The sequence below is a fragment of the Citrus sinensis genome, chromosome 5, assembly GCF_022201045.2.
Source record: "Citrus sinensis cultivar Valencia sweet orange chromosome 5, DVS_A1.0, whole genome shotgun sequence".
Taxonomy (NCBI): Eukaryota; Viridiplantae; Streptophyta; class Magnoliopsida; order Sapindales; family Rutaceae; genus Citrus; species Citrus sinensis.
The window spans coordinates 8,367,079-8,394,994 of record NC_068560.1 but is presented as its reverse complement, the minus strand read 5'-3'; the positions used below and the strand labels follow the sequence as shown (position 1 = coordinate 8,394,994).

Here is a 27,916-nt window from a genome sequence, read left to right as displayed (position 1 = left end):
AAGCAAGGTAGGTATTTTCAAACCTAAAGTATACATGACTATACTCACTCATAAAGAACATGTTACTGTTCAAGAGTCTTTGAATGATCCTAAATGGTTAAAGGCTATGAAAGATGAGTATGATGCTCTAATCAGCAATGGTACATGGTCCTTGATTCCTAAACAAGCTGATCATAAAATTGTTGGTAATCAATGGCTGTATATGATTAAATATAATACTGATGGCCGTGTGGCTAAATACAAAGTAATGTTAGTTGCCAAAGGTTTTTAGCAAATTATAGGAATCAACTACTTTGAAACCTTCAATCCTTTAATTAAACCAGCAACTATCAAAGTAGTCCTGAGCCTAGCAATGATGAATGGATGGCATATTAGGCAAGTTGAAGTCAACAATGCCTTTCTTAATGGAGAATTGACAGAAGAGGTGTACATGGCACAACCAGAAGGCTTCATTAATAGTACAAGGCCTGATTTTGTATGCAAGTTACACAAGTCTTTATATGGACTTAAACAAGCTCCTAGAGCTTGGTATGATAAGCTTAAAGATTGTTTACTTAAATGGGGTTTTGTCAACACCTGTTCAGATACATTGTTGTGCAAATTTTAATGTACTCGCAAGCGCACGAATCTATTGTAGTATAGACTAATGGTGACGAGTGTCGATCCCACGAGGAGGTGGATTTTAATTGTGTGTAGAATTAATTTTGGAAATGAGTAGTTGGATTTGTGGTGGAAATGATTTGGAATATGCTAAAACTTAAATTAAAATGGCGAGAATAAATTCTAAAATTAGAATTGAAATGGCGAGAATAAATTAAAGAGAATTCTATTGAAATGTCGTACTTGGGTATCTGGATCCGTATCAACATGCATCATGGGCTAAATAATCTGTATTAATGCCAATTAAATCATGAGGGGGGAATCCACACCTCATGAACCACGCTCTAATCAATATGGTGCTAAGGGTTTATCGTGCCAAATAATAATAACCTTATACTGGAGAGCCGGTGTAACCAAGGCGGTATCTAGACAAGATTATTATTATTTGTCGACGAGAAGTCAAAACATCCACAAAAACTAGAGGGGAAGAGAAAATAAATTTACCAAATTAAGCCCATGACACATGTTGAGACTTCACCTTCAACCCAAGCTTGAAAGAAAATTAGCTACTCATAATTGAACTAGGGGCAAAATGGGAATTTATTACAATACGAAGAAAATACAAGATGGAGAGAGAATTACAGAAAATGGAGTCCAAAAATGGATTCAGAGATATCAAATTAGGGGGGAGAGGCCCCATTTTTATAGATACATGGAGTAAATCATGGCCATCAGATTAAAAACAGTTTGGACGCTCAGGATTGCGCCATGTCATCAGTCAACAGTACGCGGTTTGACCACGCGGGTGAACAGTAACACGGTTTGACCCGACTTTGAACAGTAACGCGGTTTAACCCGACTTTGAACAGTAATGCGGTTTGGTTGAAAATGATTCTGTGTAATGCATGTACCGTACGCACAAGTTTTGGTCCACTAATATGCTGCCACGTCACCATCAACAGTTCATAAGAATTTTAGACCAACAGGATCATGACACCTCATCAGTCAATGCCACATCATCGGTCAATGCCACGTCATCGATCCGTCTATGTGAACAGTGTCGTGAATAGTAACGTAGACAATACCGTACATGTGAATAGTACCGTACATGTGAACAGTGCCATTTTTCCTTTTATGCTCCTCCTAAGGTTTTCGACCATCCTGAGTTCAAAAGTGATGCCTGTTTTGCCGTTTGATCTCTCGTTTATTGTGAAATGACTATGATGCCCCTAAAATACACAAAATACTTAATTAAAATAAAACACACATAATTAAATTACAAGAACCTTAAATACATAAAAGTAAGGGTTGTTAGTAAGACTTGAAATGTAAAATGACAATTTTCTCCTTTATAAATATACATTTTCTAACACTCAACATACATCACTCTTCATCAAAAGAAATCCAACCTCTGTAATTCTTGTCCTTGTATATGTTGATGATATTTTATGTAACACCCGTTATTTGTTTCCTCTTTTACCCTTATTAAATTGGGTAGGATAATTATTATTGGGTGTTTGAGTGTGAGTAAAACTTATCAATTTGCTTTAAATAAATTACATAGGTTATTATCTTTTATTAAAAAAAAAGAATTTTCCTAAAAATCTCGTTTTGTTGCTTTCTATTTTTTTTAAAAGTATTTATTAATTGTCAAAAGTATTTAAAAGGAAGTCGTATTATATTTTCTACATCGTTACAAAACCCTAGGTAAAAAAAAAAGAAATATAAGTCTTTGGAGAAGGAAAAGAAAGTTTTATAACTTCTTTGCTTGGTGTTTGCCTTAAGGTATTAAGTATTTTTTTGAATTATAAGATTTACTTTGTTAATTGTCTGCCTTTAATTACTTGTAGTACGATTTGGGTAATATATGTGTGTTTGTAATGCTGTGATGATATGAACAGTCTGCATTTTTTGCTTCAAACCATTTTCTTTAATTAGAATCACTGAATACGTGTACATATCATGGAACTAGACATCCTAAGCTTTCCATTGACAGGATTTGTGTTGAAATCCCCTGAGTATGCAAATTGTTATGATTTTTCGAAGTTGGGTTACTGGTCCTGGAAAATTTTGATTTTCAGCGGCAGTTCTCACTTCTGGAACTTTTTCCATAAGGTTATACATGTTTAAAACTTATGGTGACTTTTGCATCAACAGATCTATGTCTCATATGATTTCATGTTCAATTTCATAATTTTTATTCATTATGGTTAAATTATTAAAAATCATAACATGCTGCAGCTGCCGATCTGGAAACTGTTTACTAGAATTGCAGAAGCTGAAACATGTAATAGTTTGGGATAACTTATGAATATTAAATGCCATGTTAGGATTTTATAATGAAATTTCAATCTTTTCTCTATCTTGAAAAACTGGAATCGTCATGGGCTTGTAAAATAAAAGATATGAATTTTTGAAATTTTGTCTTCAAATATGGAATTTTCTAAACATGTTAGATGTTGTCGGAAATAAAATGCTTTTAAAATAGTTTCAGACGTCCAAAAATTATGAATTTTAATTAGTTGCTTTGTGAATGTGTTTACTGTAATTAGAAAAAAGAAACAAATTATTTTGAGTACTAGAGAATATTTTACAAATTCCTAATTGGTAAAGGTCTATTTTGGTCAATACTGGACAATTTTGTTACTTTAGTGAAAGGTCAATATTCTGACTTGATTTTCACTTGTGCTTATTTTTGTGAAATTTTGTAAGCAATTTTATGCATGTTCACAGTACCTCTATAAATTTTCATGGTTTTCCGACATGTGTATAGGTTATTAAAAATCAGCATGTGCAGGACACTCATGTTTATGTCTAGAATATGTATAAGTATTGAGCTAGTATAAGTGCCTATGATTTAAGGATGATTGGGATTATATTTAAGGTTAGAGATAATATTGATAAGGATATTTTTATGATGATTATAGGACGTGGGTGATCTCGTTGGTTTGTTCTTAAGGTATTGAGTTGATTGATGCGGATCAATATAAGTAGATTCATGCATGATGTGCTTTATAATAAATGCAATTTATGTTATAAGAATTATGTTTAAATAGAAATTTTTTACAAAACGGATTTCTAAAATATTTTAATGAATTTTGTAAAATAAAAACACTATAAATGTATAAATATATTTCAAAATGAATTTTTCTTAAGAAATTAGTTTTCTTAAACAAAATGTTTTCTTAAAGAATTTCTAAAAGAATTAAATGATCAAAGAAAAGTTCTTAAATGTTTTAGAAGACTTTAAATGCTATTTATGAAAGGATGTAAGGTGGATTCAAAAATGTTTTGGCTCGTAGTTCGTAGTAATGTATGAGATGCAAATGTTATGATGTTATATAATGTTATGGCCAACTTGCTAGTATGATGATGATCTTGTGCACAATGTGTTATAAACAATGCGAGGCATAGTACCATGAGCGGGGAACAATACGGGGTATAGTACCCTAAATGATGAATGATGATGATTACGAGGTATGAGCTACCAAATGTTTATGTTTTAATGTTTTTATGATATTTTAATATTTTTAATGCTTTTACATGAATCCATCCCTTATGTTAAATGAATATATTATTATAAGATGTTATAAAATGTTTAAAGGTATAATGATAAAGGTTTTCAAATATTGTGCATGGATTTGCTTACCGAGTTGGTGTCTCATCCCTCATCTCTAATATTTTGCAGATTGATTAGAGATGTGGCTTGGGTATCTAGATGGAGTTTTTTTTTTTTTTTAGTGGACATTTGGAGTTGCTTTAAAGATTAAATTTGACTAGACTTTTTATTTTGGATTAGAGATTTTTTTTTGGAGACTTTATTTCAAATATTTTATGTAAGGATATAGTTGGAGTATGAATAATCATTGTCTATCTTGAGGTTTATTAATAAGAATAAACGATGTGAGGTTTTATTCCAATTTTACCCTTGTGCTTTTATGGGTAAATTTTTGGGGTGTTCCATTTTAATTATAGGACCAAATAGTATGGAATTAGAGAGGTTTACTGGCACATTTAGTACAACATTTGCTTTGAAAGATCTTGGCATATTGTCATACTTCCGTGACATTGAAGTGTTGTATGATACAGACTGTCTATATTTGTCTCAGAGAAAGTATATTCGAGACTTATTGACCAAGGTTGACATGATTGAATGTAAAGGGGTTGATACTCCTATAAGTACTGGTTTGAAGTTGCAGAAAGTTGTCCAAGGTGAGCTGGTCTATTTTCTTGAAGATCCATCACGCTATAGGAGCATTGTTGGGGGCGTGCAGTATCTCATCTTAACTAGACCTGAGATTGCATTTGTTGTCAACAAAGTAAGTCAATATGTTTCTACACCTACATTACAACATCTCATGGCCTGCAAGAGAGTATTAAGATACTTAAAAGCTACTTAAGATTATGGTTTGAAGTTCTTCAGAGAAGGCAACCTGACACTCACTAGTTTTATGGATGCTGATTGGGCGTGTACTTGGATGATAGGTGAAATACTAACTAGGCAACCCAAGAGGGGGGGGGGGTGAATTGGGTTTTTAAAAAATAAGCTAAGCAAACTACACAACAATCCAATCTAATGCCTCAATAAATTCGAAAACAATAAATTCAATGAAAGCACAATAATAAATGAGCAAGGGAAGAGAAAGCAAACTCAAGGATTTTTACGTGGTTCGGCAATTCCTGCCTACGTCCACGCCTCCAAGCACACCGGGCTTGAGGATTTCACTATCCAAGCCTTTCCAAGGCTTCAAACGTTTACAATTGACTTCAAGGTGTCAATGAACTTTTACAACAAGAGATTATCTCTCCAATCTCTTCACCCTAAGTGTTTCTCACACTTGTACACTCACAATTTGATGAGAAATGAAAATTACAACAAAAACTCTCTTTAAGAGTGGATATCCAAATGATAGCTCAATGAAGATTTAATCTATGATGATTTTCAAATTTGAAGCTCAATATAAGTTGTGTGCACTTGTTTATGCTTGCTTAGATTACCAAAAATGAATTGGTTTTGAGTTTATATAGTTTGAGCTCAAAAACTAGCCGTTATGCACATTTTGGTCATAACCGGCTTACCGTTTATGGACATCCGGTTAGCCGCTTAATGTTTCCGTTACAGCCACAATTTTGAATTTCTGAACATCCGGTATGCTGCTTGTGAAATCCGGATAGCCGTTTATGCTCCAGAAGCTTACTGCCCAACAATCGGATTACCGTTTGTCAGGATCCGGTTAGCCGCTTTCAATTCGGATAGATTCTGCCCAACATTTGGCCTACCGGTTTTGCACATTCAGTTAGCCGCTTGCTACAGTGAAATATTTTCTAAATTTACTGTTTGACCCCAAAACTTTATAAAACTGTATTATGGCTCAAAATGTTATGAAACCTTTCAAATAGGTCCAATTTCAGAATTTCTAAATAATACTTTGTCAATCCCAAAACTTTCTGAAATTATGATTTCACCCAAACTATGTGAAATTATAGAATGACCTAAAATATTTAAATATTTTCAAATAGGTCCAAATTCGAAATTTTAAAACAATATCAAAGGTTTTAAAATACTTTCATTTTAGTCCAAAACACTTTAATTCCATAACATCATTTTTCCATTAAATATGAAACCTTTATAATGGGAAAATAATGATTTATTTAAAATGTATAAAAAATAATTTGAGCTTAAAAGACTAATCATTCTTAATCTTGTTTGTTATCATCAAAATCAACATTATGGAAACATATATGTTAACAATAGGAAACCGGTTGGTGCTTATTGTATTTATCTAGGTAACAACCTAATATCTTGGTCATCTAAGAAACAATCCATCATCACCAGATCAAGTGTAGAGAGTGAGTATAGAGCCTTTTCAACTAGTGCAGAACTGATCTGGTTATAATTTTTATTCTTTGAAATTGGAGTATGTTGCACAGAAAAGCCTACAATTTGGTGTGATAATATAAGTGCAACTGAATTGGCTAGAAATCCTGTTTATCATTTAAGAACAAAGCATATTGAAATTGATATGCATTTCATTCGAAACAGGGTTGTTGTAGGGGAGCTAAATATTCAGTATGTGCCAAGTGCAGAGCAAGTTGCAAACATAATGACTAAACCCCTTTCATTTACACAGTTTAATTACTTAAGTGCTAAACTCAACGTTCTTCCTTGTCCCTTGAGTTTGAAGGGGTTGTTAAGGAAGTTCATTTCATATAGAAGAAGACGGAATAGTCTAAGCTAAAGAAAGAAAACATAATCGTGACGTCAGAAGTTAGAAAGCAAGATGACAGCTCAGCATAAACCGTTAAAATTTGTTGCAACACAATGTGTATTATGTGTTGAAGTTTCAAATTGTAATTAGTTAATAGTTAGTTGTCAATTAGGAATGATAATAATGCTTAAGAGATGTATATATATAGAGAGATTGTATTCTTGTAACAAATTGAGTTGAATAATAAATAATAATAATAATAATAATACAGATTCCAGAAACATCTCTTTCTTAGCTATTTTCTCAGCAACCAAACAACATCTCTGTTTTCTTTCATCCTTATTGAGCCAAAAACCTTGTGACGCCATTAAGCAAGAGTTATCCACATCTATATTGTGAATCAATCCATAAAGCAGGTTATACGTAGCTTGTACACAAAGAAATGAAATATTTTATTATTTATTAGTCTATCAACATACACACACACATACATACACATACATACGTATATGTTAATTACTCATGAGAATTCGTCAAACTTTGAAGTTTTAAATATCCATTACTAATTATATGTTACTAAAGAGTTTGAATATGAGAAATGACATATTGCTAAATTATTAATATCCGTCTTCTAATTTTTTAATTTTTAGCAACTACCGACTTTTTGTTTTTTCTAGTCTTTTCTCTTCCATTCATACGATGGCCATAAAAAATTAACAAACCTGCAGCATGAAACTTCAAAGAAGAACAACAATGGATTTGTTCATAAGCATTCTTGTCACGCTTTGCCTCTCTTGATCAAGCCTGCAATCAAATAGATCAAGAAACCCTTTTATCGCTCAACTTCAATGCATCTAATCCTCCATTGAATTGGTCTTTCTCCACTGATTGCTGCCTCTGGGAAGGCATCAAATGCGATTCCGAAGCTCAAGTCACTCATCTATGGCTACCCGACAGAGGCCTTAGAGGCAGCATTTATCCGTTTACTGGAAAGCTGACACATCTCTGTCATCTCAATCTTTCCCACAATCACCTCTCGTTTCTCTCGCCGTCGGTTCCTTTTCTTTCGTTATTCATCTTGAAACTCTTGATTTGATTTACAATTCTTTTTCTGGCCTATTTCCATCATCCTTTTTTTAGCTGGCTGAAAATTTGATTACTCTTAATGTCAGCCACAACAAGTTCTCCAGCAATATCTCTTAATAAATCTTCGTGCTCCCTCAGGATCCTGGATTTTTCCCACAATTATTTTAGGGGCCACTGCCAGCTTCCTTCTGGACTAGGAAATTTCTCCAAGCTTCAAACATTTCGGGCAGGTTTCAGTTACCTATCAGGATCAATTCCTGATGACGTTTCTGCCGCTGCATCACTTGAAGATATCTCCTTACCTGTTAATCAACTCTCTGGAGCGATCAGCAATGGTGTCGTCAACCTCACAAGCCTCAGTATTCTTGAGTTTAACTCTTAACAAATTCAGTGGCTTGGTCCCCTAAGATATTGGGAAACTCGCCAACTTGAAATCTTTGAAGCTTCATACAAACAGCCTATCAGGTTTTTTGCCTCAATTTTTGATGAACTGCACTAATCTCATCACATTGAATTTACGGATTAACAACTTTAGAGGAGATCTCTCCGCATATAATTTCTCTACCCTTCACAATCTACATACCATAGACCTCGGAAACAATAACTTTACAGGTAGTTTCCCATTAACTCTCACTTCATGCATGTTTTTGACTGCAATTCGTCTGTCTGGTAACAAGATAGAGGAACAAATTTCTCCTACGATACTTGCACTAGTATCTGTATCTTACCTTTCAATTAATAACAATAACTTGAGCAATATCACTGGAGCTATCGGGATTTTGATGGGCTGTAAGAACCTGAGGATGCTCCTCCTCTGTAAAATTTTTTTCCACGAAGCAATTCCAGATGAAAACCAGATAACAATCTCGTCATATGCATTTCAAAATCTTGTTGTTCTGGGTATAGGCAATTGCGAAATCAAGGGCCAAATCCCAACTTGGCTTGGTAAGTTAAAGAAGTTACAGGTTTTGGACTTGGGATCAAATCAAATCACTGGTCCGATTCCAGGATGGTTAGGAAATATGCCAAACCTCTTCTACATAGATTTGTCTTACAACTCCATTTCCGGAGAGTTTCCGAAAGAATTTTGTGGCCTGCCAGCTCTGGCATTGCAAGAGGCCAAAAACAGAGCTGATGGTAACCAACTTCAATTGCCTCTCTTTGTGCCAGAAACAAAATGCGCTCTTTACAATCAACAATATAACAAACTCTTCAGCTTACCTCCAGCAATATACCTGAGAAACAACGGCCTAAATGGCAGCATTCCCATCGAAATTGGTAACGTGATGTTTCTTCATGTGCTTGATCTCAGCCTGAACAATTTCTCTGGTGAAATCTAACACAGGAGTGTTTGAAATATTTGGTAATCAAGCTATACCAAGTGCAGCTCAAGTTCTTACATTAATCAAGTGAGCAGAATTTCTGTGCAGAAGGGGCATCTTTGGGAATTAAACTGTACTGCATGAGATCGAATTAATTTTCGAGCCATACATCATTGGAAAGATATTTCTGTTAGCTTTCCAATGAAGTTTACTAATATAAATTTGGAGTTTTCTACAGTAAGTTATGATCAGTTAAGTGCAGACTGTTCAGTTTTGAGTCAAGAAGAATATTTCGGGACTTGGATTTTTTTTTAATGTTCTTTGTTATGTTTTAAGCATACCAATGTTTTATTAATGTCTAGCTTTAATGTTGGTCTTTAAAGTCAAGTTATTTGAAGGGTTTCTTTTTAGTAAATCTATGCTTGGAGGATTCTTCCAAGAAAGTTATTTAAGCTTATGTAGTTGTAACCAAAGGACGGAGATTAATTTTGGAAATTGAATGAACTTTGAGCTATTATCAAACTCTGTATCTCTTTGGTGGATTCCATTGAGTGGTGAGTGTTTTAAGCTCTGTATCCTTAGCTTAACAACTTTAGGTGGTGAATATTTTCTGTATCCTTTTGTTGTTTGTTGTGGTGGTGAGCTTGTGATTTCTTGAGTGTGTGACGTTATGCTTTCTCATCTATTGTGTCTGGTGTCAAATTTGGTATCAGAGCATTGGGTTCTGAAAATTTATGGCTCAACGACGTCGGCATAATGCAAGAGTTGCAGAGCCTCCTGTTCGTGAGAGGGACTTGGGTGATATAGAAAGGGATGATCTTAGAAGGCAAGCAGAACAGCTTCAGCAACGATTACAACACCTTGAAGGAACTCAAGAAGCTGCTCCTAATGGTAGTTCGGAAGAAGAAGGCTCAATCAATGACGGGGTAGATTATAATCCCTTCCATCAAGAACAAAGCTCCAATAGTGAATTTTCTTCTCGTTCTCGAATTCATAGGCATCGCGATTCTTATCAGCCTTTCGACTTTAAGGTCGAAATTCCTGAATTTGAAGGAAGAATGCAATCAGAAGAGTTTGTTGATTGGCTTAATACTGTTGAACGCATTTTTGAATACAGAGATGTGCCTGAAGATCGTAAAGTGAAACTCATTGCCATTAAACTTTAAAAGTATGCTTCTTTATGGTGGGAAAATCTTAAGAGGCAAAGGGAACGAGAGGGACGGAGGAAAATTGTTACTTGGGAGAAAATGAAAAAAGATCTTAAGAGAAATTTTTTGCCCGATAACTACAGGCAAGATATCTACCTTAAGTTCCACAACTTCAGGCAAAAGGAATTGTCAGTGGAAGACTATACAGCAGAGTTCGACAACCTAATGATGAAGTGTGATTTGGTAGAGGCGGAAGAGCATACGATCGCACGCTATCTGGGTGGTTTGAAACCTGAGATTGGTAATGTGGTCCAGCTCCAACCATATTGGACTTATAGTGATGTATGCATACTTGCTCTTAAGGTGGAAAAGCAACAAAAAGATGCTCGTGGTGGGGGTATTCGGTTCACAGTTCGTGATGTCAATCGAGGGAGTGGCTCTGTTTCTAAGCATAATTCTGGTTCGAATTCTACTACAAAGAAAATTACGAGGATTGATATTGGGGAAGGATCTAAATAGCGAGCAAGTGGTTCGAATGCTAGTTCTCGTCAGTGTTTTAAATGCCATGGTTATGGGCACATTGCTTCTGAGTGTCCTAATCGTAGGGTGGTTGCCCTTGTTGAAGAGGAAAGCGATGACGAGGATGTGGAAGATCATGAGAATCCTAGTGTCGAAAAGGATGTTGAAGATGGAGAAGTTACATATGCTGATGATGGAAACTCTCTAGTTATTCAAAAGAGTTTGAGTATTGTTTGTGAAGATGGGAAAGATTGGCTGAGAAAGAATATCTTTCACACCAGATGCACTTGTCATGGAAAGATATGTAATGTCATTATTGATAGTGGCAGTTTTGAGAATGTGGTAGGAACTGAAATGGTGAAGAAGTTGAAGCTCAAAACGGAGCAGCATCTTCAGCCTTATAAGCTTTCTTGGCTTAAAAAGGGAAATGAGATTGAGGTAAACACACGTTGCCTTATTTCATTTTCTATTGGGAATAAATATAAAGATGAAGTTTGGTGCGATGTTGTCTCTATGGATGCATGTCACTTGCTTTTGGGTCGTCCTTGGCAGTACGATAGAAGGGTTGTTCATGATGGTTATAGGAATACTTATACTTTCATTAAAGATGGAAGTAAAGTCATTATGGGTCCTTCAAAGGTAGAGAAAAGTCCCAAACCTATCAAAGGAGTGGAAAACAATTTGCTGAATGTTTCAGATTATAAAAAAGAATTTGAAATGGGTAGTGAAGTTTACGTGCTGGTGGTGTTTGAGGAAAATGAAGATAGCAATGAGTCGCCTCTGATTATGAAGTATTTGCTTGAAGAATTCTCAGATGTTGTTCCAGAAGAATTACCACATGGCCTTCCTCCCATGAGGGACATTCAACATTGCATTGATCTTATTCCGGGTTCTGTACTACCAAATAAAGCGGCTTATCGAATGAATCCAAAGGAGTGCGAAGAATTACAGAGGCAAGTTGAAGAGCTTATAGGGAAAGGGTTGGTGAGAGATAGCAAAAGTCCTTGTGCTATTCCTGCTTTATTGGTACCAAAGAAAGATGGGTCTTGGCGTATGTGTGTTGACAGTAGAGCAGTGAATAAGATAACGATTGATTATCGTTTCCCTATTCCACACCTTGACGATCTTCTAGACCAGCTCTATGGTGCTACAATCTTTTCTAAGATCGATCTTCGAAGTGGCTATCATCAAATTAGAATGAGACCTGGTGACGAATGGAAAACGGCCTTCAAAACGAGGGATGGACTTTATGAATGGATGGTTATGCCATTTGGTCTATCTAATGCCCCAAGCACTTTCATGCGCCTGATGAATCACGTTTTTAAGCCTTTGATTGGTAGATTTGTTGTTGTGTATTTTAATGACATCCTTGTGTACAACCAAAATGAAAAACAACACTTGGAGCATCTTCGCCAAGTCTTCGAGATTTTGAGAAATCAAAAGCTTTATGTCAACTTGAAAAAGTGATGGTTCTTCACTGATAGCCTTGTCTTTTTGGGTTATGTTGTATCGAAAGATGGAATTAAAATGGATCCAAGCAAGGTGGAGGCCATTTTGAGCTGGCCAATTCCTAAGTCGCTACATGACATCCGAAGTTTTCATGGTCTTGCTTCTTTTTATCGACAAGTTATCAGAGGGTTCAGTACAATTGTTGCTCCAGTAACTGAATGCTTGAAAGGAGAAGGTTTCAAATGGACCAAGGAGGCACAAGAGAGTTTTGACATCATCAAGAGAAAGGTGACTGAAGTGCCTATTCTTTCACTTCTAGATTTCAGCAAGGTGTTTGAAGTTGAGTGTGATGCCTCTAATACTGGAATTGGTGCTGTACTCAGTGTTGAGTGTTAGAAAATGCATATTTATAAAGGAGAAAACCGTCATTTTACATTTTAAGTCTTACTAACAACCCTTACTTTTATATATTTAACCTTCTTGTGATTTAATTGCATGTGTTTTATTTTAATTAAGTATTTTATGTATTTTAGGGGCATTATAGTCATTTCACAATAAAGGAGAGATCAGACGGCAAAGCGGACATCACTTTTGAACTCAGGACGGTCGAAAACCTTAGGAGGAGCATAAAAGGAAAAATGGCACTATTCACATGTACGGTACTATTCACGTATACGGTACTGTCTACGTTACTGTTCACGACACTGTTCACATAGACGGATCGATGACGTGGCATTGACCGATGATGTGGCATTGACTGATGAGGTGTCACGATCCTGTTGGGCTAAAATTCTTATGTACTGTTGATGGTGACGTGGCAGCATATCAGTGGACGAAAAATCTCGTGTACGGTGCATGCATCACACAGGATTATTTTCAACCAAACCGCATTACTGTTCATCCGGGTCAAACCGCGTTACTGTTCAAAGTCGGGTCAAACCGTGTTACTGTTCACCCGCGTGGTCAAACCGTGGACTGTTGACTGATGACGTGGCGCAATCCTGAGCGTCCAAACTGTTTTTAATCCGATGGCCATGATTTACTCCATGTATCTATAAAAAGGGGGCCTCCCCCCCCTAATTTGATATCTCTGAATCCATTTTTGGGATCTATTTTCTGTAATTCTCTCTCCATCTTGTATTTTCTATGTATTTTAATAAATTCCCATTTTGCCCCTAGTTCAATTATGAGTGGCTAATTTTCTTTCAAGCTTGGGTTGAAGGTGAAGTCTCAACATGTGTCATGGGCTTAATTTGGTAAATTTACTTTCTCTTCCCCTCTAGTTTTTGTGGATGTTTTGACTTCTCGTCGACAAATAATACTAATCTTGTCTAGTACCGCCTTGGTTACACCGGCTCTCTAGTATAAGGTTATTATTATTTGGCACGATAAGCCCTTAGCACCATATTGATTAGAGCGTGGTTCATGAGGTGTGGATTCCCCCCTCATGACTTAATTGGCATTAATACGGACTATTTAGCCCATGATGCATGTTGATACGGATCCAGATACCCAAGTACGTCATTTCAATAGAATTATCTTCAATTTATTCTCGCCATTGCAATTCCAATTTTAGAATTTATTCTCGCCATTTTAATTTAAGTTTTAGCATATACCAAATCATTTCCACCATAAATCCAACAACCCATTTACAAAATTAATTCTATACACAATTAAAAATCCACCTCCTCGTGGGATCGACACTCGTCACCATAGATCTATACTACAATAGATTCGTGCGCTTGCGAGTACATTAAAATTTGCACAACAAGTTTTTGGCGCCGTTGCCGGGGAGGTAAGTAATTTTAATTCATAGAATTAATTTTTGTGAATAATTTCTTTTATTTGTTTTCTTGTATTTTTTTTATTATTAAAAAAAAAAGAAAAAAAAAAGTGAATCTACATTTAAAGGTTAGTATTTCTTTTCTTTTTCTCTTCTTTAAAATTTTGTAATTTAATTTTCCATTTATTTTTCTTTGTAATTTTTTTTTGTTTATCTTATTAATTTAATTTTTAGTTAATTTCTTTCACGTATTTATTTTTGTGTATTTTTATAGAAAGGTTGTAATAGCGCAATAAGGTTAGTATCGTAATTTCTCCCTCTTCTTTATTTTTATTTGTTTTGTTCCCATCTTTATTTTTTGTTTTGTTTGCATCTTTATTTTTATTTTATTTATTTTGCATGCATGGTCGTAGGTCATTATTACCTAATCTTGAACCTATAGACCTTGAACTAGAAAAAACACTTCGCACACACAAACACGTTAAAAATAAAATGGATTTACAAGCACCACAAGAGAGGCCATTTAAGGACTATTTTAGTCCCTTAGCTAATTTGAGCACGTCATGCATAAGATACCCAAATGTAGCTGCTAGGAGTTTTGAATTAAAACCTAGTGTGTTAAATTGTCTCCCTACATTTTATGGCCTAGAAAATGAGGATCCATATAATCATTTGAATGATTTTCATGCCATTTGTCAAACATTCAAATATGAGAATTTTTCAGATGATGATGTTAAACTTAGACTATTCCCATTTTCTTTAAAGGATAGAGCTCGTTCATGGTTAAATACGTTGCCTGCTAATAGCATTACATCATGGGAACAAATGGTTACAAAATTTTTAAATAAATATTTTCCAGTGCATAAAACCAATGCTATTCGCAGGGAAATCTCGGAGTTTACCCAGAGAGAGGACGAGCAATTTTTTGAAACATGGGAGCGATTTAATGGGCTACTCTTGAAGTGTCCACATCATGGGTACGAAAAATGGCACCAATGTCAATACTTTTTGGAGGGATTACTACCAAATGTGCAAGAATGGCTAATGGCAACAAGTGGAGGAGAGCTAATGTCAAAAAGTGCATCAGAAATTTGGGAATTCTTCCAGCGACAAGCGGATAATTCCCAACAACGGAGTCAATCACTCAGGAATACTAGAAGAATTAAAGGAGTAAATGAGGTTCAAATTGGCGAGTCAACTTCGGGAATCAAAGAAGTCAAGGAGATGGTTGAAGGTCTTGCTCGACAAATAGCATCGTTATCGACTGCTAAATCAACAGAACCACATGACCATGACTCATACTCAGATCAAGCCAATGCCATAGGTGTAATGAGAAAGCCATCAAATTACAACCCATACTCCAACACATATAACCCTGGATGGAGAGACCACCCCAATTTTTCATGGTCTCAAGGACTCCAACAGAATGGACCAGCAGCTCCAGCTCCACCAATGCAACCAATTCCTCAAATTTCTCAAGCCTCTCAACCACCATTTAGACCATACAATCAGAACCAGAACCACTCTCAACCTAGACCATGGGAGGATTCATTCCAGAATCTTAAGAATCTTACTCACTCCACGATTGAGCAACAGAACCGCACCATTGATGGACTACGAAATGAATTGAGAGCGGGCTTCAACTCACAAGCCCAATCAGTTTCAAGCCTCGAGAAGATGGTGGGACAACTTGCTTCTTCAGTTCAGACCTTGGCAATGACCGTTGAGAAAGGTAAGTTTCCAAGTCAACCAGTGCCTAACCCTAAAGGAGTGCATGAAGCAAGTACTAGTTCACCACAGCAGCATGGAGAAGTCAAAGCAATAATGACCTTGCGAAAAGGAAAGGAAGTCGACAACAAAGTGGAGATGCCGGTGACAAAAGAAAATCAAATTGTACCTGTGAATGTTGAGGACTCATCACCGGAGGAGAAAGAAGAAACTAACCCACGAGAATATGTTCCGAAAGCTCCATTTCCTCAGAGGTTAGCTAAAGGAAAAAAGGGAAAATCCACAGGTGAGATTCTTGAAATCTTCAAACAGGTAAGTGTTAACATCCCTTTGCTTGATGCTATTAAACAAATTCCATCTTATGCCAAGTTTCTTAAAGACCTTTGTACTAAAAAGAGAAATATGCATGTTCAAAAGAAGGCATTTTTAACAGAAAACGTTAGTTCTATACTCCAACATAAAATTCCTTTAAAATGCAAAGACCCAGGCTCCCCCACTATCTCATGTAGTATAGGGAACCACACAATTGAGAATGCTTTGTTGGATTTAGGAGCTAGTGTAAATTTATTGCCTTACTCTGTGTTTGTGAAACTTGGACTGGGAGAATTACACCCAACTCCAGTGGTGTTACAACTTGCAGATCGGTCCACGAAAATACCTCGTGGTATTGTGGAGGACGTGCTTATCCAGGTAGACAAGTTTTATTTTCCTGTTGATTTCATTGTAATTGACACTCAACCAATACAGGATTCAAGAAAGCACATCCCCATTATTCTAGGCCGACCTTTCTTGGCAACTGCAGATGCTCACATTCAATGCAGGACTGGAAATATGCAGTTGTCTTTCGGCAACATGACTATGGAGCTGAACATCTTCAACATTGCCAAACAACCTCACAGTGCAGATGATGGAATTGTTGATGTGGATTTAATTGAAGCATTAGTTGATGACACTTTTGTTTCAAACCTTAGTGATGATCCTTTACAGACATGCTTAACTCACTTTGGTTTTGATTTTGATATTGACAGATCGGTCGAAGAGGTCAATGCCCTGCTTGACTCAGCACCATCTATGGACACTAATAAATGGAAGTCAAGAGTTGAACAACTAGCACCATCAGAGAAGCAACTCATTCCATCATCAGAATCACCACCGAAACTCGAGCTCAAACCATTGCCCAACACTTTGGAATATGCGTTTTTGGGAGAAGAAAGTACTCTACCGGTAATCATCTCAGCATCCCTCAATGACGAACAAAAAGGTAAGTTGTTGGATGTTTTAAAAGAGCACAAAGAAGCATTAGGATGGACCATAGCAGATATTAAAGGTATAAACCCAGTAGATTGCATGCATTACATTCACCTTGATGAAAATGCTAAAACTACTAGGGAGATGCAACGTCGGTTAAATCCTAACATGAAAGAAGTTGTTAGAACTGAGGTCCTTAAGCTATTAGATGCAGGTATCATTTACCCAATTTCTGATAGTTCATGGGTCAGTCCTGTACAAGTTGTCCCTAAAAAGTCAGGAGTCACAGTAGTTACCAATGCTGATAATGAATTGATACCCACTAGAGTAACTACAGGATGGCGTGTATGCATTGATTATAGAAAGTTGAATTCTGTCACACGTAAAGACCATTTTCCTTTACCATTTATTGATCAAATGCTTGATAGATTAGCAGGCCATGAATTTTATTGCTTTCTAGATGGCTACTCAGGATATAATCAGATTCCCATAGCACCAAAAGATCAAGAGAAAACTACTTTCACTTGCCCTTTTGGCACATTTGCATATAGGAGAATGCCATTTGGATTATGTAATGCACCTGCTACATTTCAACGATGCATGCTAAGCATTTTTTCTGATATGGTTGAACGATTTCTTGAAGTCTTTATGGATGACTTTTCTGTCTTTGGTGATTCATTTGATCAATGTTTACATCATCTAACACTAGTTCTGCAGAGATGTATCGAGAAGAACTTGGTCTTAAATTGGGAGAAATGCCATTTTATGGTAAAACAAGGTATTGTTCTCGGTCACATCATTTCGAGTAAAGGTATTGAGGTTGACAAAGCCAAGGTGGATCTCATTTTTAATCTTCCTCCACCCAAAACAGTCAGAGAAGTAAGATCTTTCCTTGGGCATGCTGGTTTCTATAGACGTTTCATTAAAGATTTTAGTAAAGTTTCTAGACCCTTATGCAATTTACTTGCTAAGGATGTACCTTTTATCTTTAATGATTCATGTCTTATGGCGTTTGAAAAATTAAAATAGTTGTTGACATCATCACCCATCATTCAGGCCCCGAACTGGAAATTACCATTTGAGCTCATGTGTGATGCATCTGATTATGCAGTAGGAGCAGTATTAGGACAAAGAGTTGATCGAATTCCCCATGTTATTTACTATGCTAGTATGACATTAAATGATGCACAGTTGAACTATTCAACTACTGAAAAAGAAATGCTAGCAGTAGTGTTTGCATTAGAAAAATTTCGATCTTATCTCATTGGTTGTAAAATAATTGTGTTCACAGATCATGCTGCTCTTAAATATCTTCTCACAAAGAAAGATGCAAAAGCTAGACTAATTCGTTGGGTGTTACTTTTGCAGGAATTTGACTTGGAATTCAAAGATAAGAAAGGGTCAGAAAATGTTGTGGCGGACCATCTCTCTCGTCTCCATTTTGACACAATAATAGAACAATTACCATTAAATGAGTCATTTCCAGATGAACAATTAATGAGTGTGGAAGTATTACCTTGGTATGCTGATATAGTTAATTATCTTGTTACAGGTAAACTTCCAGAGCATTGGACTAAGCAAGACAAGATCAAATTCTTTGCGGAAATAAAGAATTTCTTTTGGGATGACCCGTATTTGTTCAAGTATTGTGCAGACCAAATTGTTAGACGATGTGTCCCAGAAAATGAAATTCAGAATATCCTTTCATTCTGCCATGAACAAGCTTGTGGAGGCCATTTCAGTGCTAAGAAAACAGCGACTAAAGTTTTACAATGTGGTTTCTATTGGCCAACACTATTTCGAGACGCTTACACTTTTTGTTCTTCATGTGATAGGTGTCAACGAATGGGGAGCATTACACGAAGGAACATGATGCCACTAAATCCAATTTTAGTGGTTGAGATTTTTGACGTATGGGGTATCGACTTCATGGGACCCTTTCCCCCTTCTTTTGGCCATCAATACATATTGGTTGGTGTTGACTACGTCTCAAAATGGGTAGAAGCAATTCCATGTAGGACCAATGATCACAAGGTGGTGATAGGATTTTTGAAAAGCAACATTGTCTCGCGCTTTGGATTCCCTCGAGCAATAATCAGTGATGGTGGTGCCCACTTTTGTAACAAAGCATTCAAAGCTCTTTTGACAAAGTATTCAATCACACACAAAGTGGCGACCCCGTATCATCCGCAAACCAGTGGCCAAGTTGAGATCTCCAATCGAGAAATAAAGCACATATTAGAAAAAACGGTGAGGCCGGACAGAAAAGATTGGTCATTAAGACTTGATGATGCCTTATGGGCATATAGAACGGCTTTCAAGACCCCGATTGGGATGTCACCCTACAGGCTAGTGTATGGAAAAGCTTGCCACCTACCTGTGGAACTCGAGCATCGTGCATATTGGGCCATCAAGAAATTCAATTTTGACATGCAGCAAGCTAGCTCAGAAAGAAGATTACAACTGGCAGAACTTGAAGAAATTCGCAATGATGCATACGAAAATGCCAAGATTTACAAGCAAAGAATGAAAGTCTTCCATGACAAGCACGTTATGAGAAAATCGTTCACTCCAGGTCAGAAAGTGCTTTTATTCAATTCTCGCTTGCACCTATTCCCAGGTAAGTTACGCTCTCGTTGGTCTGGTCCCTTTATTGTTCATACTGTTTTTCCACATGGGGCAATTGAAATTAAGGACCCAAAGAACGGTGTCACGTTTAAAGTTAATGGTCAAAGATTAAAGCCATATCTAGAATACCAACCACGTGGAGAAGACACCGAAATAAATTTGAGTGACCCACCAGATTTGAATTGATTTTTTTTTCTTCTTTCTTTTCGTTGATTTGATTTTGTTTTCTTTCTTTATATTATTCTTTTGCTAATTGAAATTGTTTTTGCATAAGTGTGTTTATTTTACCATTAAGTTTTCTCTTATCATTTTTAATCATGAGTCTCATACTTAGACCGTTCCTCCTGAACATTCTTAAACCACTTCAACGTGTCAAAACTCATCTCAAAAGACAGATTCAATTTTGTAAAACACATCGCATTTGGGCTCTACAACCACCAGAGTTAGTAGCCTATGTTGAGGGTTTAGAACACCAACTCAGAGACATTGAGAGAAGTGTTTACGACATCCAGTTGGAGCTTGAGGTAAATTCAATAAGAGGACGATTTTAATTTTCTTTGTGTGTTTTAATTTGTTTTTCTATTTGTGTGCTTTAGTTTGTTACCCCGGTGAAGTGGCGGATAACGGTACTCCGTGACAATCAAGTCGGTTACTTCAGTTTCCCATAATAACTGATATTCTGAGGCGAAGGTATGGACAGAAACGAGATTCTAGCGAAGCTTCACAAGCGATTCCCTTCACTTCCTCAGAATGCCCTCCTTACGATCTATAAAGCTCGGTCCGAACGCATGCGATTACTCATGAGGAATAACATACCTGCTGACATCCGTTGGTTAATCGAGGCTAAAGTACGATCGGCAGGTGAGTTACCTCTAAAATTTATTGCATACATGCCTGGTTGTGGTAAAGGAAATTATGCAAGAAAACGACGAGCTCGAAGAATTTCTGTTGCTTGTCATAAGTGTGCCAGAATGAGTTGCAATAAAAACCCATGTTCTTTAGGAATGGTGTCTGATAACAGGGAAGATAAGATTCAATTCATTAGGGATGGCTTGAATAAGGAGTCATTGGATGATATCCTTTTGTCTCTTGAAACGCATCCCAGTGGATATGTGCAAGGAGCGATTCTCCAGTTATGGCCATTATTCCAGAAAGAGCATGCACGATATAGTCTCGGGAATCTGACTATAAACGACCCTGTTTGCCAGTTTATAAGAAAACTGGATAGGAAGCCTATCCTCGACCCATAGAGGGCGTTCAAGCCGTTTCTGGACGTAAAACCAGAGGAAGATGTGAGCCACAGTCGCAACTACCTGTAAATATCCTTTTACTTTATTGTTATTTTATTTCACTATTGTCTTATTGTTTGCATTATTGTCTTTAATAATTTTATTACTGTTTGCTTTTTCCTTTTTACTGTTTTCTTTTTGACTTGCGAGCCACGTGCTTTACGCGTTATTTGACACTGACATATTACCTCATACACAACCATGACCCACTATCACCAAGACTCTTAAATGTGATTTCTTTTTTGTCAAGCACTCACAAATTGTTTTTGAGAAGTATCACAATGGCAGCTACTCCCAATAGACAATTCAAGAACATTTGTGTGCTTTCTGGATTTACCTATGGCAAACATAAAGAGTTCGTTGAGGCAGCCATAGATCTTGGTCGAAGCATAGCAGCGAGAAATTTACATTTGGTGTATGGAGGAGGTAACCGAGGGTTATCAAAAATGGTCTCAGAAGCAGCTTTTATCAGAGGAAGTCAAGTGTTAGGCATCATCCCAAGAGTCCTAAAACCATTGGGCAGTTCGTCTGACTCATCAACTGGAGAAGAGTTAGTCGTCTCAGGTATGCAAGAAAGAATAACTGAAATGCTTAATTATGCTGATGCTTTTATTTTCCTTCCAGGAGATCTTGCAACACTAGAGGCACTTATGACACTAGCATCTTGGGCCCATCTACACATTCACCAGAAACCCATCGGTTTGTTAAATGTCAATAACTTTTATGATGGCTTTATCGCATTTCTTAACCATGCAATAAAAAACTATTTCATTCCCGCTAATGTGAAAAAACTCTTTATTTGTGCTCACACTGCTAATGAGCTACTGGATCTATTACAAGCTTATAGACCGGAGCCAGACCCCTGGACCTTTGTGTTGGAGCGTCCAAATAATGATGGTAACAGTAGCAGCAGTAAGAAGTACAAATTAGATTTAACTCTCCGCCTGTAAATATTTTCTTCTGTGTTGCACCACCCAGGTGATGTCTTCTAAACTCTACTTCTTTCATTTCAAACATTGAGGACAATGTTTCGTTCTGGTTGGGGGGAGGGAATAGTCGACAATTATGAAATTTTGGTTAAGTTTTTACTAATTTTTTGTTGTAGAAACTAACTGTTGCTAACTTTTTGTGTTGAAGATGGCTGAATATGGAGTGTAGTGACTCTAGAAACGCATCTTCATCGTTTAAAAAAAAAATTAAAAAAAAAACTTAAAAAAAAAATTAAGACATTTTCTTTTTTCTTTATTATGTGTTTATGTTTATTTTTCTTCTTTTTAATTTATCCTCTATAAAAATGCATTTTCCAACTTTTGAGTCGAAGATGGCTGAATATGGAGTGTAGTTCCTCTAGAAACGCATCTTCTTTAAAAAAAATAATTAAAAAATCATTTTCTTTTCTATCATTTTTGTAACTTTTCTAAATTAATTTTTCTACATCATTTTCACATTTCTGCATGCATATATATTTTTTTTTTTTATGTTTAGAATAGGTGGGGGGTAGAATGATGTTTAAAAAAAAAATGTGTGATTTGTTTTAACATTGGATGACATGATTAATTTCAAATTTTAGTATTTGTATTATCTTTGGTCTTAAGTGATGTTACGCTATGTTTGCTACTTTACATGTTGATGTCGGAGACAAATGTGAGTTGCTTGAAGGAATGAACATGTCATAATAAGTACCAAGTGAGTTTTTGAGCCTATTATTTTTCTTGGAGAATAACCCTTTTGCCCACTCTTTATACAGCTTAGCAGTTTATTATTTTATACACGATCTCTAAATTACTTTTGAGTTAACCCTTAAAAAAAAAAATTGTAAAATAAAAAAAAAAAAAGAAAAAAGAAAAAGAAAAAAGAGTGTGTTGCTACATTTGGAGGCCCATCTAACTAGTAGATATGGAAGGTTATTCAGAGCCCTAAAAGACGATGGAAAGGCCATCTTTGATCCGTTTGAGCCTTTCTAGCCATCCCTTTTATTAAATATCCATAGTTAACCCTTTTGAGCCTTTAAAAAAAAAAAAACATTTTCTTTGTCAACTTATCATCTTGACCCACTCCGATTTGGAGTATTACCCGATGTCTTATAAGTTCCATCACCTATTTATGTTTGAGAAAATGTAAATAATTATGTTGTTCAGTGAAGTTATGCCAAAAAAAAAAACAAAAAAAAAACAAAAACAAAAACAAAAGTTGTTGTTTCAAAAGAATAAAAATAGGTGAAATCCACCTTGCAACTTCCAAAAAAAAAAAAAAAAAAATTCTCTGCATTTTTCTCAAACATACACTTTGTTTTCCTTATTTCCCTTCTTTGTTAACCATGTCCCTAGCCTACGTTACGTCCTAATAAAAGTCCTTCTTGATTTTAGGGAACTATAGTCCGAAGTAGAAGCTAATTATATGGGCTAAAAAGATGTAGTGATGCATAATTAAAAAAAAAAAAAGATAAATAAAGTGGGTTGACTAACATTTTATTTGACTTGAGATCGTATTATTTCTAAGCTGAGGGCATATTTATTTCATCTTGGTGAGAGCATGTGATATCACTTCTTTATTATTTTCTCTCTCAATTACCATTCATTGGAGTGACTATTTTTATTGGGATTAATTTATTTGTGAGAGTGTCACTACTTCCAGTGAGATTTTGGGGTTTGACATGTCATTCTTGAGAGTAGCTATAACAAAGTCTACTGGGCTAATTCATGTGGATGGTTGATGTGGGTGTGATGTTGCTTTAGACTGGAGATAATGCTTATACTTTTATTTGATTGCTATCATTAATCTGATGGAATAAATACGAGTGTTTCTATTAAAACAAAAAAAAAATTATTTTGAATTTGAATTTTGTTTTCGCTTTATTTGCTAGGGACTAGCAATAAGCTGGTTGGGGGGTGTGTTGAGTGTTAGAAAATGCATATTTATAAAGGAGAAAACCGTCATTTTACATTTTAAGTCTTATTAACAACCCTTACTTTTATATATTTAACCTTCTTGTGATTTAATTGCATGTGTTTTATTTTAATTAAGTATTTTATGTATTTTAGGGGCATTATAGTCATTTCACAATAAAGGAGAGATCAGACGGCAAAGCGGACATCACTTTTGAACTCAGGACGGTCGAAAACCTTAGGAGGAGCATAAAAGGAAAAATGGCACTATTCACATGTACGGTACTATTCACGTATACGGTACTGTCTACGTTACTGTTCACGACACTGTTCACATAGACGGATCGATGACGTGGCATTGACCGATGATGTGGCATTGACTGATGAGGTGTCACGATCCTGTTGGGCTAAAATTCTTATGTACTGTTGATGGTGACGTGGCAGCATATCAGTGGACGAAAAATCTCGTGTACGGTGCATGCATCACACAGGATTATTTTCAACCAAACCGCATTACTGTTCATCCGGGTCAAACCGCGTTACTGTTCAAAGTCGGGTCAAACCGTGTTACTGTTCACCCGCGTGGTCAAACCGTGGACTGTTGACTGATGACGTGGCGCAATCCTGAGCGTCCAAACTGTTTTTAATCCGATGGCCATGATTTACTCCATGTATCTATAAAAAGGGGGCCTCCCCCCCCTAATTTGATATCTCTGAATCCATTTTTGGGATCCATTTTCTGTAATTCTCTCTCCATCTTGTATTTTCTATGTATTTTAATAAATTCCCATTTTGCCCCTAGTTCAATTATGAGTGGCTAATTTTCTTTCAAGCTTGGGTTGAAGGTGAAGTCTCAACATGTGTCATGGGCTTAATTTGGTAAATTTACTTTCTCTTCCCCTCTAGTTTTTGTGGATGTTTTGACTTCTCGTCGACAAATAATACTAATCTTGTCTAGTACCGCCTTGGTTACACCGGCTCTCTAGTATAAGGTTATTATTATTTGGCACGATAAGCCCTTAGCACCATATTGATTAGAGCGTGGTTCATGAGGTGTGGATTCCCCCCTCATGACTTAATTGGCATTAATACGGACTATTTAGCCCATGATGCATGTTGATACGGATCCAGATACCCAAGTACGTCATTTCAATAGAATTATCTTCAATTTATTCTCGCCATTGCAATTCCAATTTTAGAATTTATTCTCGCCATTTTAATTTAAGTTTTAGCATATACCAAATCATTTCCACCATAAATCCAACAACCCATTTACAAAATTAATTCTATACACAATTAAAAATCCACCTCCTCGTGGGATCGACACTCGTCACCATAGATCTATACTACAATAGATTCGTGCGCTTGCGAGTACATTAAAATTTGCACAACACTCAGCCAAGAAAGGAAACCAGTCACTTTCTTTAGTGAAAAATTGAATGACTCCCGCAGAAAGTACTCAACTTATGACAAAGAATTGTATGCTATTTGCTGAGCTTTGAACCATTGGAGCCAATATTTGCTTTCAAGGCCATTTATTCTCTTCTCCGACCATGAGGCACCAAAGTTTATCAATAGTCAGCAGAAGCTTAGTAGAAAACATGCCGGATGGGTGGAATTTCTTCAAGCTTACAATTTTACCATCAAGCATAAATCGGGTGCTCAGAATGTTGTGGTTGATGCTTTAAGTCGAAAACATTCATTGCTTTCTTCTATGCAAGTGAAGGTTGTAGGCTTTGAAATTTTGAAAGAGCTATACAAGGATGATTCTTTCTTTGGCAGGATTTGGAGAGAATGTGAGAATTGATCATATGATCAGTACCAATTGCATGATGGCTTTCTTTTCAAGGGGAATCATTTATGTATTCCTCAGTGTTCTTTACGGGAATCTATTATCATGGAGGCACATGGCAGTGCTGTTGGAGGTCACTTTGGAAGGGATAAGACGTTAGCTTGCTTGCAAGGTAATTTCTATTGGCCAAAGATGGATAAAGATGTTGTGCATCATGTGCAGAGGTGTAAAATCTGTCATATTGCCAAAGCTCATGGTCAAAACACAGGCCTATACAATCCTTTACCAGTCCCTGAAGCTCCTTGGGAAGATGTTAGTCTAGACTTTGTTGTTGGGTTGCCAAGAACTCAAAGAAACAAAGACTCTGTCATGGTGGTGGTTGACCGATTCTCAAAAATGGCTCATTTTATTCCGTGTAACAAGACATTGGATGCCTCTCATGTGGCTGATTTGTACTTCAAGGAGATTGTGAAGCTACATGGAATTCCGAAAACCATTGTCTCTAATCGGGATTCAAAGTTTTTGAGTCACTTTTGGCGTACTCTTTGGAGGAAGTTGGGAACCACTCTTAAATTCAGCTCTTCTCATCATCCTCAAACTGACGGTCAGACTGAAGTGACGAATCGAAGCTTGGGAAATCTCTTGAGAAGTTATGTGGGCAAGAACATTCGTCAATGGGATCTTATTTTGCCTCAGATTGAATTTGCTTACAATCACTCCATACATCAAACTACTGGTTCAAGTCCCTTTGAAGTAGTTTATGGCAAGAATCCAATCAGTCCTTTGGATTTGGCTCCACTTTTGACTGATCATCAATTTAGTGGAGAGGCTGAAGAACGCTCTAAAAGTATCAAGAAGATGCATGAACAGGTTCGAGATAGAATATTGAAGCAAAATGAGAAGTATAAAAAATCTGCAGACAAGCATCGAAAACATGCTAAGTTTCAGGAAGGAGATTTGGTTTGGGTTCATCTTAGGAAAGATCGTTTTCCACCTGGGAAATTTGCTAAACTTAGACCAAGGGCTGATGGACCATTTAAAGTGTTGTAACGCATTGGTGATAATGCTTACAAGATTGAGCTACCAGATGGCTATGATGTTTCGCCAACGTTCAACATATCAGACTTGTCTCCTTATCATGAAGAAAATTATCAAAACTCTAGGTCAAATTTTTTTCAACTAGGGGAGATTAACACAGGAGTGTTTGAAATATTTGGTAATCAAGTTATACCAAGTGCAGCTCAAGTTCTTACATTAATCAAGTGAGCAGAATTTCTGTGCAAAAGGGGCATCTTTGGAAATTAAACTGTACTGCATGAGATCGAATTAATTTTCGAGCCATACATCATTGGAAAGATATTTCTGTTACCTTTCCAATGAATTTTTCTAATCTAAATTTGGAGTTTTCTACAGTAAGTTATGATCAGTTAAGTGCAGACTGTTCAGTTTTGAGTCAAGAAGAATATTTCGGGACTTGGATTTTTTTTTAATGTTCTTTGTTATGTTTTAAGCATACCAATGTTTTATTAATGTCTAGCTTTAATGTTGGTCTTTAAAGTCAAGTTATTTGAAGGGTTTCTTTCTAGTAAACCTATGCTTGGAGGATTCTTCCAAGAAAGTTATTTAAGCTTATGTAGTTGTAACCAAAGGACGGAGATTAATTTTGGAAATTGAATGAACTTTGAGCTATTATCAAACTCTGTATCTCTTTGGTGGATTCCATCGAGTGGTGAGTGTTTTAAGCTCTGTATCCTTAGCTTAACAACTTTAGGTGGTGAATATTTTCTGTATCCTTTTGTTGTTTGCTGTGGTGGTGAGCTTGTGATTTCTTGAGTGTGTGACGTTGTGCTTTCTCATCTATTGTGTCCGGTGTCAAAATCCCTGATCAAATATTTCAGCTCACAAAATTAGAGGGATTAGATTTTTCTGAAAACAATCTGCATGGCAAAATCCCTTTATCCCTCGTTGATCTTCACTTTTTATCTTCATTCAGCGTCGCCAACAATGATCTTCAAGGACAATACCATCAGGAGGTCAGTTTCATACGTTTCCAAGCTCCAGCTTTGAAGGGCATCCAAGATTGTGTGGTGATATTGTGCAGAGACACAATTCATGTGATTTTATTCATCCAAGAACTGATGTGTGGGATTGGCCAAATGAATCATCAAACAACGAGCTTCATTATGGCATTATTGCTGGAGTTGTTTTGGATTCATCATTGGATCTGTAG

At 36.4% G+C, this 27,916-nt stretch overlaps 1 non-coding gene and 1 pseudogene across 1 annotated transcript; one reads left to right on the top strand and one right to left on the bottom strand.

The window, feature by feature from the left end:
• Positions 1-34: 34 nt before the first annotated feature.
• On the top strand, positions 35-27,916 carry LOC127902225 (receptor-like protein 3; annotated as a pseudogene).
• Positions 14,993-15,096, bottom strand: LOC127902860 (small nucleolar RNA R71). The gene has a single exon (XR_008055496.1). It is a non-coding gene; the product is annotated as a small nucleolar RNA R71 (small nucleolar RNA).